Source organism: Perkinsus marinus (assembly GCF_000006405.1).
Source record: "Perkinsus marinus ATCC 50983 genomic scaffold scf_1104296968414, whole genome shotgun sequence".
Classification (NCBI taxonomy): Eukaryota; Perkinsozoa; order Perkinsida; family Perkinsidae; genus Perkinsus; species Perkinsus marinus.
In genome coordinates, this window is record NW_003203160.1 from 1 (window position 1) to 6070 (window position 6070).

The 6070-nt window shown below is 49.3% G+C and overlaps 32 non-coding genes across 32 annotated transcripts; all 32 read left to right on the forward strand.

Annotated features, from left to right (window-relative positions):
* Positions 1-785: 785 nt before the first annotated feature.
* On the forward strand, positions 786-857 carry Pmar_PMAR016486. The gene has a single exon. It is a non-coding gene; the product is annotated as a tRNA-Trp (tRNA).
* An 81-nt stretch (positions 858-938) lies between these two features.
* Pmar_PMAR016487 lies at positions 939-1010 on the forward strand. Its single transcript has one exon. It is a non-coding gene; the product is annotated as a tRNA-Trp (tRNA).
* An 83-nt stretch (positions 1011-1093) lies between these two features.
* On the forward strand, positions 1094-1165 carry Pmar_PMAR016488. Its single transcript has one exon. It is a non-coding gene; the product is annotated as a tRNA-Trp (tRNA).
* An 81-nt stretch (positions 1166-1246) lies between these two features.
* On the forward strand, positions 1247-1318 carry Pmar_PMAR016489. The gene has a single exon. It is a non-coding gene; the product is annotated as a tRNA-Trp (tRNA).
* Positions 1319-1399: 81 nt separating this feature from the next.
* On the forward strand, positions 1400-1471 carry Pmar_PMAR016490. The gene has a single exon. It is a non-coding gene; the product is annotated as a tRNA-Trp (tRNA).
* Positions 1472-1552: 81 nt separating this feature from the next.
* Pmar_PMAR016491 lies at positions 1553-1624 on the forward strand. The gene has a single exon. It is a non-coding gene; the product is annotated as a tRNA-Trp (tRNA).
* Positions 1625-1705: 81 nt separating this feature from the next.
* On the forward strand, positions 1706-1777 carry Pmar_PMAR016492. The gene has a single exon. It is a non-coding gene; the product is annotated as a tRNA-Trp (tRNA).
* An 83-nt stretch (positions 1778-1860) lies between these two features.
* Positions 1861-1932, forward strand: Pmar_PMAR016493. The gene has a single exon. It is a non-coding gene; the product is annotated as a tRNA-Trp (tRNA).
* An 81-nt stretch (positions 1933-2013) lies between these two features.
* On the forward strand, positions 2014-2085 carry Pmar_PMAR016494. The gene has a single exon. It is a non-coding gene; the product is annotated as a tRNA-Trp (tRNA).
* Positions 2086-2166: 81 nt separating this feature from the next.
* Positions 2167-2238, forward strand: Pmar_PMAR016495. Its single transcript has one exon. It is a non-coding gene; the product is annotated as a tRNA-Trp (tRNA).
* A 79-nt stretch (positions 2239-2317) lies between these two features.
* Positions 2318-2389, forward strand: Pmar_PMAR016496. The gene has a single exon. It is a non-coding gene; the product is annotated as a tRNA-Trp (tRNA).
* An 81-nt stretch (positions 2390-2470) lies between these two features.
* Positions 2471-2542, forward strand: Pmar_PMAR016497. Its single transcript has one exon. It is a non-coding gene; the product is annotated as a tRNA-Trp (tRNA).
* Positions 2543-2623: 81 nt separating this feature from the next.
* Positions 2624-2695, forward strand: Pmar_PMAR016498. The gene has a single exon. It is a non-coding gene; the product is annotated as a tRNA-Trp (tRNA).
* A 236-nt stretch (positions 2696-2931) lies between these two features.
* On the forward strand, positions 2932-3003 carry Pmar_PMAR016499. The gene has a single exon. It is a non-coding gene; the product is annotated as a tRNA-Trp (tRNA).
* Positions 3004-3086: 83 nt separating this feature from the next.
* Positions 3087-3158, forward strand: Pmar_PMAR016500. Its single transcript has one exon. It is a non-coding gene; the product is annotated as a tRNA-Trp (tRNA).
* Positions 3159-3239: 81 nt separating this feature from the next.
* Pmar_PMAR016501 lies at positions 3240-3311 on the forward strand. Its single transcript has one exon. It is a non-coding gene; the product is annotated as a tRNA-Trp (tRNA).
* Positions 3312-3393: 82 nt separating this feature from the next.
* On the forward strand, positions 3394-3465 carry Pmar_PMAR016502. Its single transcript has one exon. It is a non-coding gene; the product is annotated as a tRNA-Sec (tRNA).
* An 81-nt stretch (positions 3466-3546) lies between these two features.
* Pmar_PMAR016503 lies at positions 3547-3618 on the forward strand. Its single transcript has one exon. It is a non-coding gene; the product is annotated as a tRNA-Trp (tRNA).
* An 81-nt stretch (positions 3619-3699) lies between these two features.
* Positions 3700-3771, forward strand: Pmar_PMAR016504. Its single transcript has one exon. It is a non-coding gene; the product is annotated as a tRNA-Trp (tRNA).
* Positions 3772-3852: 81 nt separating this feature from the next.
* Positions 3853-3924, forward strand: Pmar_PMAR016505. The gene has a single exon. It is a non-coding gene; the product is annotated as a tRNA-Trp (tRNA).
* Positions 3925-4160: 236 nt separating this feature from the next.
* Positions 4161-4232, forward strand: Pmar_PMAR016506. The gene has a single exon. It is a non-coding gene; the product is annotated as a tRNA-Trp (tRNA).
* Positions 4233-4313: 81 nt separating this feature from the next.
* Pmar_PMAR016507 lies at positions 4314-4385 on the forward strand. Its single transcript has one exon. It is a non-coding gene; the product is annotated as a tRNA-Trp (tRNA).
* Positions 4386-4466: 81 nt separating this feature from the next.
* On the forward strand, positions 4467-4538 carry Pmar_PMAR016508. Its single transcript has one exon. It is a non-coding gene; the product is annotated as a tRNA-Trp (tRNA).
* Positions 4539-4619: 81 nt separating this feature from the next.
* On the forward strand, positions 4620-4691 carry Pmar_PMAR016509. The gene has a single exon. It is a non-coding gene; the product is annotated as a tRNA-Trp (tRNA).
* An 81-nt stretch (positions 4692-4772) lies between these two features.
* Positions 4773-4844, forward strand: Pmar_PMAR016510. Its single transcript has one exon. It is a non-coding gene; the product is annotated as a tRNA-OTHER (tRNA).
* An 81-nt stretch (positions 4845-4925) lies between these two features.
* On the forward strand, positions 4926-4997 carry Pmar_PMAR016511. Its single transcript has one exon. It is a non-coding gene; the product is annotated as a tRNA-Trp (tRNA).
* Positions 4998-5078: 81 nt separating this feature from the next.
* On the forward strand, positions 5079-5150 carry Pmar_PMAR016512. Its single transcript has one exon. It is a non-coding gene; the product is annotated as a tRNA-Trp (tRNA).
* Positions 5151-5384: 234 nt separating this feature from the next.
* Positions 5385-5456, forward strand: Pmar_PMAR016513. Its single transcript has one exon. It is a non-coding gene; the product is annotated as a tRNA-Trp (tRNA).
* An 81-nt stretch (positions 5457-5537) lies between these two features.
* On the forward strand, positions 5538-5609 carry Pmar_PMAR016514. The gene has a single exon. It is a non-coding gene; the product is annotated as a tRNA-Trp (tRNA).
* Positions 5610-5690: 81 nt separating this feature from the next.
* On the forward strand, positions 5691-5762 carry Pmar_PMAR016515. Its single transcript has one exon. It is a non-coding gene; the product is annotated as a tRNA-Trp (tRNA).
* Positions 5763-5843: 81 nt separating this feature from the next.
* Positions 5844-5915, forward strand: Pmar_PMAR016516. Its single transcript has one exon. It is a non-coding gene; the product is annotated as a tRNA-Trp (tRNA).
* Positions 5916-5998: 83 nt separating this feature from the next.
* Pmar_PMAR016517 lies at positions 5999-6070 on the forward strand. Its single transcript has one exon. It is a non-coding gene; the product is annotated as a tRNA-Trp (tRNA).

The following is a 6070-nucleotide window of genomic DNA, read 5'->3' on the forward strand; positions in this document are numbered from 1 at the left end:
AAACTCCGAGTTATGTGGGGTGAAAGCCGTGATGAGAGTGCGGACGAGGTTGCAGATAAGGTGAAGCACTTCTTCAACTGCTACTGCAGGAACAGGCATAAGTGTAAGGAGCGACAGTCGTTGCAGGAGCGTGTAGCATCGTTGTGACGCAGGCACTGTGTTGACTCCCTCGTATCATGCTGAGGCATATTCCCCTGATGACAATAGATTTGACTTGAGGCCTTTCTTGTATCCTCCGATGACGCGGCAGTTTAGGGATATCGATACTGAGCTCGCGCAGCGAAGGCCGAGTGAGGTTCGTCGATGATTAATTCCATTTATTTGGAAAGTTCCTCACAGACTTGTTCAACGCTGAATAATGCAGAGTTAAAAATAATGGTATTCAGAGTTGTTAAGTTGGGTAGATTATCATGATTATCAGAACTTCACAAATGCACCGTATGGCGTTGACTCTCATCGCTGAAGTTCTCTCATTCGTTCCACAGATTCCTGCCAGAAACTCTCTGGATCGTTTAATATGTAGACATACACTACTGGACATTAGCGATTCGGGTGGGTTCGAATTGGGCCGGGATCATATGCTAGACCACGAGTTCTACGACAATACAAAATACTCACCTGCATGTTTCTTCTCGAGGCTTCTGAACAATGTCGGCATCTGACTCCAGATCAGAAGGTTGTCCGTTCGAATCGGGCCGGGGTCATATGGTAGACTACGAGTAGTAGGAAAATACAAAATACTCACCCGCATGTTTCCTTTCGAGGATGCTGACCAACGTTGGCTCGGCCCTGTGGAGCAACGGTCGCGCATCTGACTCCAGATCGGAAGGTTGTCCGTTCGAATCGGGCCGGGGTCATATGATAGACTACGAGTTGTAGGAAAATACAAAATACTCACCTGCATGTTTTCTTTGGAGGATGCTGTACATCGTCGGCTTGGCTCTGTGGCGCAACGGTAGCGCATCTGACTCCAGATCAGAAGGTGGTTCGTTCGAATCGGGTCGGGGTCATATGATAGACTACGAGTTGTAGGGAAATATAGAAAATACTCACCTGTATGTTTCCTTTGGGTGATGCTGAACAACGTCAGATTGGTCCTGTGGCGCAACGGTAGCGCATCTGACTCCAGATCAGAAGGTTGTCCGTTCGAATCGGGCCGGGGTCATATGATAGACTGAGAGTTGTAGGAAAATACAAAATACTCGCCTGTATGTTTCCTTTGGATGATGCTGAACAACGTCGGCTTGGCCCTGTGGCGCAACGGTAGCGCATCTGACTCCAGATCAGAAGGTTGTCCGTTCGAATCGGGCCGGGGTCATATAGTAGACTACGAGTTGTAGGAAAATACAAAATACTCACCTGCATGTTTCCTTTGGAGGATGCTGTACATCGTCGGCTTGGCCCTGTGGCGCAACGGTAGCGCATCTGACTCCAGATCAGAAGGTTATCCGTTCGAATCGGGCCGGGGTCATATGATAGACTGCGAGTTGTAGGAAAATACAAAATACTCGCCTGTATGTTTCCTTTGGATGATGCTGAATAACGTTGGCTTGGCCCTGTGGCGCAACGGTAGCGCATCTGACTCCAGATCAGAAGGTTGTCCGTTCGAATCGGGCCGGGGTCATATGGTAGACTACGAGTTGTAGGAAAATACAAAATACTCACCTGCATGTTTTCTTTGGAGGATGCTGTATATCGTCGGCTTGGTCCTGTGGCGCAACGGTAGCGCATCTGACTCCAGATCAGAAGGTTGTCCGTTCGAATCCGGTCGGGGTCATATGATAGACTACGAGTTGTAGGGAAATATACAAAATACTCACCTGTATGTCTCCTTTGGATGATGCTCAACAACGTCGGCTTGGCCCTGTGGCGCAACGGTAGCGTATCTGACTCCAGATCAGAAGGTTGTCCGTTCGAATCGGGGCGGGGTCATATGGTAGACTACGAGTTGTAGGAAAATACAAAATACTCACCTGTATGTTTCCTTTGGGTGATGCTGAACAACGTCAGATTGGTCCTGTGGCGCAACGGTAGCGCATCTGACTCCAGATCAGAAGGTTGTCCGTTCGAATCGGGCCGGGGTCATATGATAGACTGAGAGTTGTAGGAAAATACAAAATACTCCCCTGTATGTTTCCTTTGGATGATGCTGAACAACGTCGGCTTGGCCCTGTGGCGCAACGGTAGCGCATCTGACTCCAGATCAGAAGGTTGTCCGTTCGAATCGGGTTGGGGTCATATAGTAGACTACGAGTTGTAGGAAAATACAAAATACTCACCTGCATGTTTTCTTTGGAGGATGCTGTATCGTCGGCTTGGTCCTGTGGCGCAACGGTAGCGCATCTGACTCCAGATCAGAAGGTTGTCCGTTCGAATCGGTCCGGGATCATATGATAGACTGCGAGTTGTAGGAAAATACAAAATACTCGCCTGTATGTTTCCTTTGGATGATGCTGAATAACGTCGGCTTGGCCCTGTGGCGCAACGGTAGCGCATCTGACTCCAGATCAGAAGGTTGTCCGTTCGAATCGGGCCGGGGTCATATGGTAGACTACGAGTTGTAGGAAAATACAAAATACTCACCTGCATGTTTTCTTTGGAGGATGCTGTACATCGTCGGATTGACCCTGTGGCGTAACGGTAGCGCATCTAACTCCAGATCAGAAGGTTGTCCGTTCGAATCGGGCCGGGGTCATATGATAGACTACGAGTTGTAGGGAAATATACAAAATACTCACCTGCATGTTTCCTTTGGATGATGCTGAACGACATCGACCTGGCCCTGTGGCGCAACGGTGGCGCATCTGACTCCAGATCAGAAGGGTGTCCGTTTGAATGGGGCCGGGATCATAAAGTAGACTACGAGTTGTAGGAAAATACAAAATACTCACCTGTATGTTTCCTTTGGGTGATGCTGAACAACGCCAGATTGGCCCTGTGGCGCAACGGTAGCGCATCTGACTCCAGATCAGAAGGTTGTCCGTTCGAATCGGGCCGGGGTCATATGATAGACTACGAGTTGTAGGGAAATATACAAAATACTCACCTGTATGTCTCCTTTGGATGATGCTCAACAACGTCGGCTTGGCCCTGTGGCGCAACGGTAGCGCATCTGACTCCAGATCAGAAGGTTGTCCGTTCGAATCGGGGCGGGGTCATATGGTAGACTACGAGTTGTAGGAAAATACAAAATACTCACCTGCATGTTTTCTTTGGAGGATGCTGTACATCGTCGGATTGGCTCTGTGGCGCAACGGTAGCGCATCTGACTCCAGATTAGAAGGTTGTCCGTTCGAATCGGGCCGGGGTCATATGATAGACTACGAGTTGTAGGGAAATATACAAAATACTCACCTGCATGTTTCCTTCGAGGATGCTCATCATCGCCGGATTGATTCTGTGGCGCAACGGTAGCGCATCTGACTTCAGATCAGAAGGTTGTCTGTTCGAATCGGACCGGGGTCATATGGTAGACTACGAGTTGTAGGAAAATATAAAATACTCACCTGCATGTTTTCTTTGGAGGATGCTGTACATCGTCGGCTTGGCTCTGTGGCGCAACGGTAGCGCATCTGACTCCAGATCAGAAGGTTGTCCGTTCGAATCGGGCCGGGGTCATATGATAGACTGCGAGTTGTAGGAAAATACAAAATGCTCACCTGTATGTTTCCTTTGGATGATGCTGAACGACATCGACCTGGCCCTGTGGCGCAACGGTAGCGCATCTGACTCCAGATCAGAAGGGTGTCCGTTTGAATCGGGCCGGGATCATATAGTAGACTACGAGTTGTAGGAAAATACAAAATACTCACCTGCATGCTTCCTTTCGAGGATGCTGAACAATATCGGCTTGGCCCTGTGCCGCAACGTTAGCGCATCTGACTCCAGATCAGAAGGTAGTCCGTTCGAATCGGGCCGGGGTCGTATGATAGACTGCGAGTTGTAGGAAAATACAAAATGCTCACCTGCATGTTTTCTTTGGAGGATGCTGTACATCGTCAGCTTGGTCCTGTGGCGCAACGGTAGCGCATCTGACTCCAGATCTAAAGGTTGTACGTTCGAATCGGGCCGGGGTCATATGATAGACTACGAGTTGTAGGGAAATATACAAAATACTCATCTGCATGCTTCCTTTCGAGGATGCTGAACAACATCGGCTTGGCCCTGTGCCGCAACGTTAGCGCATCTGACTCCAGATCAGAAGGTTGTCCGTTCGAATCGGGCCGGGGTCATATGGTAGACTACGAGTTGTAGGAAAATACAAAATACTCACCTGCATGTTTTCTTTGGAGGATGCTGTACATCTTCAGATTGGCCTTGTGTCGCAACGGTAGCGCATCTAACTCCAGATCAGAAGGTTGTCCGTTCGAATCGGGCCGCGGTCATATGGTAGACTACGGGTGGTAGGAAAATACAAAATACTCACCTGCATGTTTTCTTTGGAGGATGCTGTACATTGTTAGCTTGGTCCTGTGGCGCAACGGTAGCGCATCTGACTCCAGATCAGAAGGTTGTCCGTTCGAATCGGGCCGGGGTCATATGATAGACTGCGAGTTGTAGGAAAATACAAAATGCTCACCTGTATGTTTCCTTTGGAGGATGCTGTACATCTTCAGATTGGCCTTGTGTCGCAACGGTAGCGCATCTAACTCCAGATCAGAAGGTTGTCCGTTCGAATCGGGCCGGGGTCATATGGTAGACTACGGGTGGTAGGAAAATACAAAATACTCACCTGCATGTTTTCTTTGGAGGATGCTGTACATTGTCAGCTTGGTTCTGTGGCGCAACGGTAGCGCATCTGACTCTAGATCAGAAGGTTGTCCGTTCGAATCGGGCCGGGGTCATATGATAGACTGCGAGTTGTAGGAAAATACAAAATGCTCACCTGTATGTTTCCTTTGGATGATGCTGAACGACATCGACCTGGCCCTGTGTCGCAACGGTAGCGCATCTGACTCCAGATCAGAAGGGTGTCCGTTTGAATCGGGCCGGGATCATATAGTAGACTACGAGTTGTAGGAAAATACAAAATACTCACCTGCATGCTTCCTTTCGAGGATGCTGAACAACATCGGCTTGGCCCTGTGCCGCAACGTTAGCGCATCTGACTCCAGATCAGAAGGTTGTCCGTTCGAATCGGGCCGGGGTCATATGATAGACTGCGAGTTGTAGGAAAATACAAAATGCTCACCTGTATGTTTTCTTTGGATGATGCTGAACATCGTCGGCTTTTCCCTGTGGCGCAACGGTAGCGCATCTGACTCCAGATCAGAAGGGTGGCCGTTTGAATCGGGCCGGGATCATATAGTAGACTACGAGTTGTAGGAAAATACAAAATACTCACCTGCATGCTTCCTTTCGAGGATGCTGAACAACATCGGCTTGGCCCTGTGCCGCAACGTTAGCGCATCTGACTCCAGATCAGAAGGTTGTCCGTTCGAATCGGGCCGGGGTCATATGATAGACTGCGAGTTGTAGGAAAATACAAAATGCTCACCTGTATGTTTCCTTTGGATGATGCTGAACGACATCGACCTGGCCCTGTGGCGCAACGGTAGCGCATCTGACTCCAGATCAGAAGGGTGTCCGTTTGAATCGGGCCGGGATCATATAGTAGACTACGAGTTGTAGGAAAATACAAAATACTCACCTGCATGCTTCCTTTCGAGGATGCTGAACAACATCGGCTTGGCCCTGTGCCGCAACGTTAGCGCATCTGACTCCAGATCAGAAGGTAGTCCGTTCGAATCGGGCCGGGGTCATATGATAGACTGCGAGTTGTAGGAAAATACAAAATGCTCACCTGCATGTTTTCTTTGGAGGATGCTGTACATCGTCGGCTTGGCCCTGTGGCGCAACGGTAGCGCATCTGACTCCAGATCTGAAGGTTGTCCGTTCGAATCGGGCCGGGGTCATATGATAGACTACGAGTTGTAGGGAAATATACAAAATACTCACCTGCATGCTTCCTTTCGAGGATGCTGAACAACATCGGCTTGGCCCTGTGCCGCAACGTTAGCGCATCTGACTCCAGATCAGAAGGTTGTCCGTTCGAATCGGGCCGGGGTCA